At 39.1% G+C, this 9,970-nt stretch overlaps 1 pseudogene; it reads right to left on the reverse strand.

The window, feature by feature from the left end:
- Positions 1-3,288: 3,288 nt before the first annotated feature.
- LOC110152689 (peptidyl-prolyl cis-trans isomerase FKBP2 pseudogene) lies at positions 3,289-3,711 on the reverse strand (annotated as a pseudogene).
- Between the last annotated feature and the right edge of the window lie 6,259 nt (positions 3,712-9,970).

The raw sequence follows: 9,970 nt of genomic DNA on the forward strand, positions 1-9,970 counted from the left end.
CCACATCCCAGAGTTTTAGAAACAAAAGCAAAAATAAACAAATGGGACCTAATGAAACTTAAAAGCTTTTGCACAACAATGGATGTTGAGTTTTAAGCCAACTTTTTCACTCTCCTCTTTCACTTTCATCAAGAGTCTCTTTAGTTCTTTGCTTTCTGCCGTAAGGGTGTTGTCATCTGCATATCTGAGGTTATTGATATTTTTTCTGGCAATCTCTTGATTCCAACTTGTGCTTCATCCAGCCTGCATTTCGCATGGTTTACTCTGCATATAAGTTAAATAAGCAGGATGACAACATACAGCCTTGGCATACTCCTTTCCCAATTTGGAATCAGTCTGTTGTTCTATGTCCAGTTCTAGCTGTTGCTTCTTGACCTGCATGCAGATTTCTCAGGAGACAGGTCAGGTGGTCTGGTATTCCCAACTCTTTAAGAATTTTCCAGTTTGTTGTGATTTACATAGCCAGAGGCTTTAGTGTAGTCAATAAAGCAAAAGTAGATGTTTTTCTGGAACTCTCTTGCTTTTTGGATGATCCAACAGATGTTGGCAATTTGATCTCTGGTTCCCTGCAAGTATCAACTCCTGAAAATGTGAATCTTTAAACTTGTGACAGACTGTTAATTATAAACTTACTTAAAATGATAATAAAGAGGAAATATTAGTTTATATTACAGGAAAATCCAGAAGTAAAAGAGCCAGCTTTAGGAAGAGTGTCGTAACTGCTATCTCGGTCTTTCTCCTCTCCCCAACCCCTCTTCCCATCAGTTCTAGGCATCTCTTCACTCTTTTATTTTCTCTCTTGGTTTCAATCATAGGCAAGCTTTCACCATGTAAAGGCTGTTGGTGGCTCTTGGTTTATCGACTTAGCTTCTCTTTCCAGTGATTTCTGAAAGTCTTGGTTTAACTCCCTGGGTCAACTAGGATCTTATAATTTTCCTTGAGCTACTCATTGTAAATGTGTTTGACTGGATGTGTCTACTTATCACCCCTCAGAGCAGAGTGCAATGGGGCCAGATTTACCTGACTTACTTTGCAAGCAGAAATAGAGTTCATAATTGCCACAAAAAAGGGGGAAAATGCAGGCTGAACAGACAAAAACAAGAGACTATTACTATAATTCATGATACCAGAGTTAAATTAGATGACCATGTTGAAGTAATTATTTTTAAAAGAAATATCATTTCATAATTATTCCTTCTACTCTTTACCTTCTGTCCCAGGACACGAACACACCCAGTTTCTTCTTGCCACGTAACTCAAGAGATCTTGAACGTAAAATGAACCCCCAAAGTTTATTTTAAAACACTGAAGTTATTTTATGTCAAAACTTCTGATACATATAGTTTAACACAATGTGTATTTTTTGACTTTTCAGTAGCATTTCCTGGCCACTAATAATAGTGGCATGAATGCATTGCTGTGCTATAAGTAGTTCTAGGCTGGTTTTCAATAGTTTAAAATGTAATTTCTCTGAAAGAAATTTCAGATTAAAAAATTGGCATTCTGATCTCTGCAAGTATGCTTCATTTTTATAGTGATTAAAAAGGTCCATTTAGTTGATTTGTCAGCCTTGTAAGAACTTTCTGTTAGACACTCATCCAAGTGCTTTGGCAAAGGGCCATATTATATGGATAAAAGGGGAGGAGAGCTTAAATCTTTTTGAATAATTTTTTAGTCTCCGATGCAAATCACACAAAGTCCACATGTAAATTAACTCCAGCATTACCTCAAGGTTAAACAAACTTGTTTTACCATCACTTTTGATCTCTGTACAAAATGGATTTACATTTCTGTGAATCCATGTAGCTACAACCATAAGTCATTGTCCTCAGAATACTTTAAGGGTTTTTTTCAAATATTATTGCTTAATAAAAACATGCTAAAAAATGAATCATCATGCCCTCAGTAAACATCTCTGTTTAGTATTAAAAACTCACCTTTCTAATTTCATAGTCAAGGCCTGAGAGTCCCTGGATAAATTGGACCCCACTCCAGATGGTGCGTTAAGCAATCCATTCTACTTGGCCAGCATTTAGCTCAGAGACAAGCAAACTTAATTATCCTCTCCTTATTTGTAGAGTTATTTCACCTTAGCACCTTCTAGCTCCAGAACACATCATAATGTAACAGAACTCTCTGGAAAACTCATTTCTCTTATGGCCATTAGCATCTGTTTTTTCGACCTCCTTCTAGCTTGCCCTCAGCATCTGTTTGCAGTCCTTCTGGCCCCTTTCATGGTAGCCAATTATTTTACAAAGGGCCCCTTTCCTTCCCCTTTGTTGTGGAAAACATCAATTTCTCTCTACTCCTTTTTTTTAATTATTATTATTTTAAGTATATTTCTAAATATGAAAAAAACAACTAGAAGATCATTTTCCCCAGAGATGCTATTGAGAAGATTAATCAGCATGATGCAAGCTGTTTCGTTCCCTTTCCCCCTGGTAACCTCTACACTGGCCATCACAGATTGTTCGCTCAACAGAGGGAAATACGAGGAAGGGCTTCTAGTAGCAAGCTGGTTGCAACCCTTGTAATCCCAGTGGGACATCCAGGTCAATAAAAAAGGGAAGCAGAGATCTTCAATCACATCTTGGATCTCTGTGTGTCTGTAGTTCTCCTGATTTCTTTGGTCCCTGTTTTCCGGTGCTGCCTTGGGGTTCTTCCAGACATCTAACACAAAGATTCCTAAGATCTTCCTCTGATGATTGCTTCTTCTTTGATGTCCTGGGTTTCCCGGGACCTGCCACTGATAAAGTGTCCTTGTCCTGTTCCTCTGCTATGCAATATTGCTTTCTCGTACCTATAGCTCTTGGTCACTGCATAGACTAGTTGTCCAAAATGAAATACAAAGCATTTCTGCTTGTTTATAAAACAGTTTCTTATAGGTTACACAGAGGCATTCCATTATCCTATCATGAAACTTGATTCTCTATTATGTCATTATCCATATAAGAAGTAGCACAAAACAGTGGGTAGATATCATAGGTCTTGATGAAAAACTGCCTAAATTCAGGACCTAACTCCAGTTATCACCAACTTTGTGACCTTAGAAAAGCTACTTAATCATTCTGTGCTTTGGTTTCCCAATCATAAAATAGATAAAATAGCAACAGTCAAATGTTATTGGAAGGACTTAGTGTCTACAACCTTGTCTAAAATCCACAAGACTGGAAGTACCCTAGAATTAAGACATTTTTCTTTTTTTGGGGGGGGGTTACAGTTTTTTTTTTTTTTTTCTTTCTTTAAACAGTCTGATGGGGGCCTCTCCACTGCCCCTCTCCAATTTGGCTACAGTTCTGAACATTGCTGGATTTTGAGCAGATCCACCTCAAACACCAAGGTTGCATCACCTGGAATCTTTGGGGGAGCTCCCCACTCTCCATACCCCAGCTCTTATGGAATCACCAGCTTCCACTTTCCCCCCTCACCCATCTCTAGCAGCCCCTGGTCGCAGCCCTTGATGACCTGGCCTGTGTCCACGGAGAAGGCAAAGGGCTGGTTCTGGGGCAGGCTGTTGTCAAACTCTGTTCCATCTTCTAGCTTCCCCATGTAGTACATGTGCGGGACGTCCCCTTTCCGCGATTTGATGGGATGGTGGTCTACCCATTTCTTGACTCTGATCTGCAGTTTCTGTTTGCCCTTGGCCCCTGTGGCCGCGACCAGGGCGCTCAGGCAGATGGACAGTACTGTCAATACCCAGCTCAGCCTCATCTCTCTCCTCGCCATGACCTTATTTTTATTTTTTAAAGAAAGGTTAAATAGAGTTTATGTATCACACAATACCCCATGACAGAGTTTGAGCAGTAGCGTCAACCATATTAATTATTCTACAGGAAAGTACACAGATACTCACACTAAATTGAATTAAAAAAGACTAGAAATAATCACATAGCTGTTCAGGTGAAGTTTTGCCATCAAATGACTTTAAGTAAGGTCAGGCATTGCTGTCAAATGAGTTGTGAAAAATGTGTTTCAGCTGGAATTGCCTGAATATAGTGTTTAGCCAGGTGTTTAGTACATAACTTGAACTTCCCTAGTGGTTCAGATAGTGAAGAATCTGCCTGCAATGCAGGAGACCTGAGTTCAATCCCTGGGTCGGGAAGATCCCCTGGAGAAGGAAATGGCAACCCACTCCATTATTCTTGCCTGAAGACTCCCCATGGACAGAGGAGCCTGGCGGGCTACAGTCCATGGGGTCACAAAGAGTCAGATATGACTGAGTGACTAACACTTTCACTTCGTACATAATAAGTTCCTCAGACATTATCTACTTTTCATAATTACTAATATTACTACTCAGTCAAAACATTTATTGAGTGTCTACAACATGCTATTTCTTCTGAAATGTTATTGTCATATGTCATAATGAGTTATTTGATTGAGGTCAGATCCCCTTCCTTCTCATCAGACTCTGTTTAATTAATTAATACTTTTTTTTTTAAAGATTGAGTGAACCTTTTAGAACTTGAGGAGAGAGACGCCAGATTTTTTTCTAACAACATTTAATAAATTTTCTCCTCCGGATATCTTTAATAATCAGATACCAACCTCATTGGTTTATTTTTTTAAATTTTTGTTGTGTAATTGACAAAGTTGTGATACATATACAAAGTATACAAAGTGATGATTTGATATATGTATACAGAGGTATGAAATTAGCATAGTCCCACCAAATTAGCATATTCATCACCTCACATATTTGGTTTTTTTATGAAAACATTTAAGTTCTACTTTCTTAGCAAATTTTAATTATACAATACAGTGTCACCAACTATAGTCACCAGGTTGTACATTAGATTCTAATCCTGAGGTGGTAATGGCTCCAGGCAGGACTGGAAATGGCTGCTAATCCCATTCTGAGAGAAAATAAAAGTGAAAGTGTTAGTTGCTCAGTCCTGTCCAACTCTTTGCGACTCCATGGACCACAGCCTGCCAGGCTCCTCTGTCCATGGGCTTCTCCAGGCAAGAATACTGATGTGGGTTGCCATTTCCTTCTCCAGGGGATCTTCCCTATCCAGGGATAGAATTTGGACCTCCTGCATTGCAGGCAGATTCTTTACCATCTAAGCCACCAGGGAAGCCCAATCCCATCCTAGCCTCTTCAGGACAGGGTGGTTCATTCTTCCTCAAGTTCCTCCAATACATCCGATCTCTGCTCCTGAGATGGTCCATCTCACTCTTATATTTGAGATGACAGGCTGTCAACAGCCGGTTGTCATACTTGGTCTTCTATCTGACCACTGAGAGGTGGGCATCTTCTGTCTTCTACTGGATATTTCATGGTAGCAGGTGTGTGAAAAATTTCGTGACAAGTTACACAATACACAAACTATAGAAAACCACATGCTCCTCTTTCTCTCCTTACTTATATAAATGACAGTTCGGGATTAGGGCAAAGGAACACACGGCATCATTCACTGCTAACAACAGTTTATCGAGTCAGTTTGTTCACAGATGAAAGAAACCTTGTTCCAAGCTCACTGGCCAAGGCCTTAACCTGCAGGACAGTCCTCATAGATTTTAAACCTAAGCATATGCAGTGACCTGCATAAGTGATAAAAGAGGTCATCAGAATTTTTTTCAGCTAAATTTCGACAAGTAGTCTGGCCTCTAGTTTTCATTTGTAAAAAAAGGTTACTGTTTTATGATTATAGACCAAACTAAAGGAATATTCTATAAATTTTTGTGTAAGTAGGTTGGCCCCTTGTTTTCATTTTTTACTGTTAAATAACCACAGATTGAATATAAGAAGTTACATATGTACACTTATATATACACACAGATGGTATTATAGGTTATATAGATAACAAAAATATTTCTATATATTTTATATATAGATATTTAATATCTATATAGATTATATATTTCATCTTATCTATATGATATATATTTTATATCTATGTATTTTTATATGGATAGAAATACAGATATCTTCTATTAAAAGTCTGTCTAGACTTTTTCCCCAAAAACCTTTTTTTTTCAGTATACATCTCCTCTATCCACTCAGTGAAATGTGAAACTCACTCAGGAGGCCACTTTATTCCTAGCCTAAAATTCCTGATGTTCTGAACGCTTGATATGGTGCCCTTTAGGATTACTGCCAGTTGAACCTAAATTCTGTGGCCATTACCCCGCAAAGTACATCAGGCTGTGAGACAAGCTCTTAAAGGAAAGTAGTTTTTCAAGCTACATTATGGTGCTTTTAAAGGGAATAAAATCCTTAATGAGAAAATGAGTCTCTTGAGACTTCTGGCTCCAAGGTCAGCTCCGCACACTTGCCCTCTTGCTTAGCAGAGAATCTGTTCGGGGACATTTCAGGGAGCCCATTCTCTAAAAGGTCCGGGATGAAATAGGATGACAGCCTGTTCTCTGGAGCCTCTGTTGAGCAACTTTATAATTCTCTGGCAGATTCCCTGAGAAGCTGTTCCCACACAACAATACCCAGTCACCAGCCTCTCCTGCTGTTACCACCCAACCAGGGAAGGACGAACTGGGTTGCTAAGAAACCTGATGCAATAATACCTGATGGAGCTAACACTTCTCAGCTAATAACAGTTTAGTGTGAATAAACTTCTCAGAATCTTCCCGGGTGCATTAATACACTGCCAGATTCTGCAGGGCTTGGGCCCTGTATTTATTTACCTTTATTTCTACTCGCATCTAGGGCAGTGCTAAGTAAACATTTTTGGAGTGTCAGCTGAGGTCAACCTGCTCTACAATATGTCCTTGGCTGGTTCTTCCTTGCTGGGGGTGAGGAGGAAGAAGGGCTTTTTCTAGCCACTGCTACTCGTGGCTAGAATCTATGCTGGAAGTAGTACAAAGAGGGGATTGCTTTCAGAGACCACAGAAACTGGAGGCTGAAGGAGCTTATGTGAACTGTGGAGTGGGATGATTAGGAGAGAAAAGGATGCTTCAGATTCAGAATCATCCACCAAATGCTAAGATAGGTATTGGGGAGGTTGCTGAATAAAGGATGATGTAAAGCCTCTAAAAATTATTGTGCATACAACTTTTGGAGTCTCTCTAGGTGGTCTCCATTAGGTGATGGTATAATTTAAGTGCAGCTGCCCAAATAAAGCCTTGATAATGAGATACAGAAAACAGGATTGGAATCATTTTGTTCATTTCGGCTTCTCATACACCCATATTTAAGGCTTCTTGGTAGGCTACAATGAACACTTCAACATTATGAGAAATAGAGATGACACTAAAATGTAATTATATTTAATATATGGAATGCAGAATAATAACATTCTGTAAACTAGGACAGGTCAAAGAAAGGGAGAATCTAATCTGGTTTCCTGCACTTCTTTCCATCTCTTCAACATTAACTAAAGCTCACTGTAAGATATATTAAAAGGAGATGAATTCATTGGTGTGGTTCTTTGTTATTTTACCTTCACCCAGAAATGTAATTAAGAAGCAAATCATATTACTTTGATGACAGAGACAAAGTATGTCAGAAACGGCATTATTCCTACAAAATTAGCGAAAACACAGCCTACATTCCCACTTCTAATTTATCACAATAGTGATAAAAGTTCTAAATGCTCCAAAATGGTGAAATTGAATAAGAACTATCCGCATTTTTTTACTTATGAGCAGAACTAATTTCCTTTCAGGCTTATGGAATTAATGACATAATTTATGGTGCATTTCATTGCTTTTAATAGTGGTAGTATGTATAAAACAATGCATACTGTATATGTATAAAAACAGTCCTTTTTCCTCAAGCTCTTATCAGCCTATGAATTCTTGAGATAAACTTAAAAGTCATCAAAGTGGTAAGTAATGTTCTTGATTAAGAAAATAAGCCTCAGGAGTTCAAAGGTTTATGAACTTTATTCAAGTTTATGCTTTATTCGAGCATCTATTTCCCAGGATGGAAAAAAATCTCCACCTGCTTAATTTCACACACCTCCTGACTCTGAGCCTCTGAGGCATAATAAAGTCACTGGTCTATACTTTCACCCTGATGAGATCTTCCGTCAGAGGTGACCTTTTTGTTCTTGTTCAAGCCAGACCCAGTCACCAATATGTGCCTGACGACTTATTGAAAGCTTTAAACTCTCTTAACTCCTTGTATGCTGCAGTTCTGCAGCCTGCATCTGCCCAGAGACTGCACGTAGTACTTTCCATGCTCAGAGCTCTGGTAACAAACTGCACACTCCAGTCGATTCTCCCAGGTCACTGAAGGGATTTGATGAAATACCGTGTCCCTTTTAGGTGGTTTTTATCTTGTTGAAGGGACCATGATCATTTCAGGAGGGCATCTTCAGCTCACATGTTGTTGTCCAAGGGCTTCTTTAAAGATTTTCCAACATCATTCTTCCTTCCCCTCCCCTGCCCTAGCACTTGAGACAGCAAACTGCTTCTTCCAGGATCTTTGTAGCAGGAGAGGATAAGGGACAGCATTTCTTTCTTTTTTTTTTTTTTTGGTCAAGAGGAAGAAGAAAGGCTCAGAGCTGGGAGTCACATTAAAACAGTAAGACTGTTGACTTTGCCCTGGCCCTTTAGATGGCACAGTGGTAAAGAACCCACCTGAGAATCCAGGAGACAAAAGAGACACAGGTTCTATCCCTGGGTCGAGAAAATTCCCCTGGAGGAGGAAATGGCAAACTACTTCAGTACTGTTGCCTGGATGATCCCAGGGACAGAGGAGCCTGGTGGGCTACAGTTCCTGGGGTTACAGAGTTGGACATGACTGAGCGTGAATGCACGTTACACACATTTGATGCTAGGAAACAGCAAAGGTTAAAGAAATGTCCCCACTCTTGTGTTCCAGCAAACAGCATACTGCAGAAGCCACCCTACCCTATATGATTTAGGTGCAGCTCACAGATGTGCCCTTATTTACCTATGACAAGTCAGACACAGACTCTCCAAATTTCCATTCTTTGCCTCATAAGTGATTTGCTAAACTGCCTATTCCTGCTAATCAATCAGAACACTCACACTTAATTTTTTCTACTTTCCCCAGGTCCCTGAATTTTGACCTCCTTCATCGTAAGCCAGCATCCTAACTCTCCTGATGAGCCCCTGTCAAGAGTAGTGGGCTTCACAGTAAACCAGTCTTTGATCTGTTGTCTCATCAGGTCATCCTTCATCCCTCTTCCCCCCATCTGGTTCTCTCTAGCCTTGTGGACTTCTCCCTAGAAAAGAAAAGCCTTCTCCTGCTTAACTGTTGAGACACTAGCAGATCTCTTGTCCAGAGCATCCTCTGTGTTGCAATAATAATAGTTCACCTCTCCAGCTGCAATAGTCACTCCCTCTAATCTGTTCTTAGGCCGGATTCAATGCTTTGATATTTCTTCTCACTACTAATCTCTTTGGGTCTATCTCTCTCTTACACAGATTCCAACATGGCTACTTATGTTTCTTTAATTAACAAGTGTGATGATTGGACAAGTTATAGGTAGGTTACCATAGAAAAGCTAATTTTTCTTTATCTCTGAATTTCTGCCTACCTCTGATGTTCTCTCAAATTGCTTGGCAATCTCAAACTCCTTATTGAAACTCTTGTTTTATATAGATGTCTTCCAAAACTGATTGGTAAAGCCAATCAATTTAACTCTGAAGAAAAACAAGCTTAGAAAACACGAGCAGCCCTTGATTTAATTGTTTCTTTTCCTTCTCAGTAAACAGAACATGATTTGCCATAAAAACCTCAAACTGTCATAGTTGACTGAATAAATTCTGAGGATTTTAGATAGAATAAATAATGCTTATTCTAACTTGGTATTGTTTTGGTATTTTTTTCTCATGGGAGAGGATTTGTTATGTGTTTTAAGTTAAAAATAGTATTTGTTTTTCTTAGCATTCATTACTTACCAGGCCTATGTAGACTTTCATGGTTTAAGCCTTTTCAAATTAAATTTGAAGGACTGCTATTCTTTCCTATCAGAGTAAAACACATTCTAAATCCTAATAAATCTATTTCTTTAATATGCCCCTTGATGTATAATAGTGC

This window comes from Odocoileus virginianus, chromosome 25 (assembly GCF_023699985.2).
Source record: "Odocoileus virginianus isolate 20LAN1187 ecotype Illinois chromosome 25, Ovbor_1.2, whole genome shotgun sequence".
Lineage (NCBI taxonomy): Eukaryota > Metazoa > Chordata > Mammalia > Artiodactyla > Cervidae > Odocoileus > Odocoileus virginianus.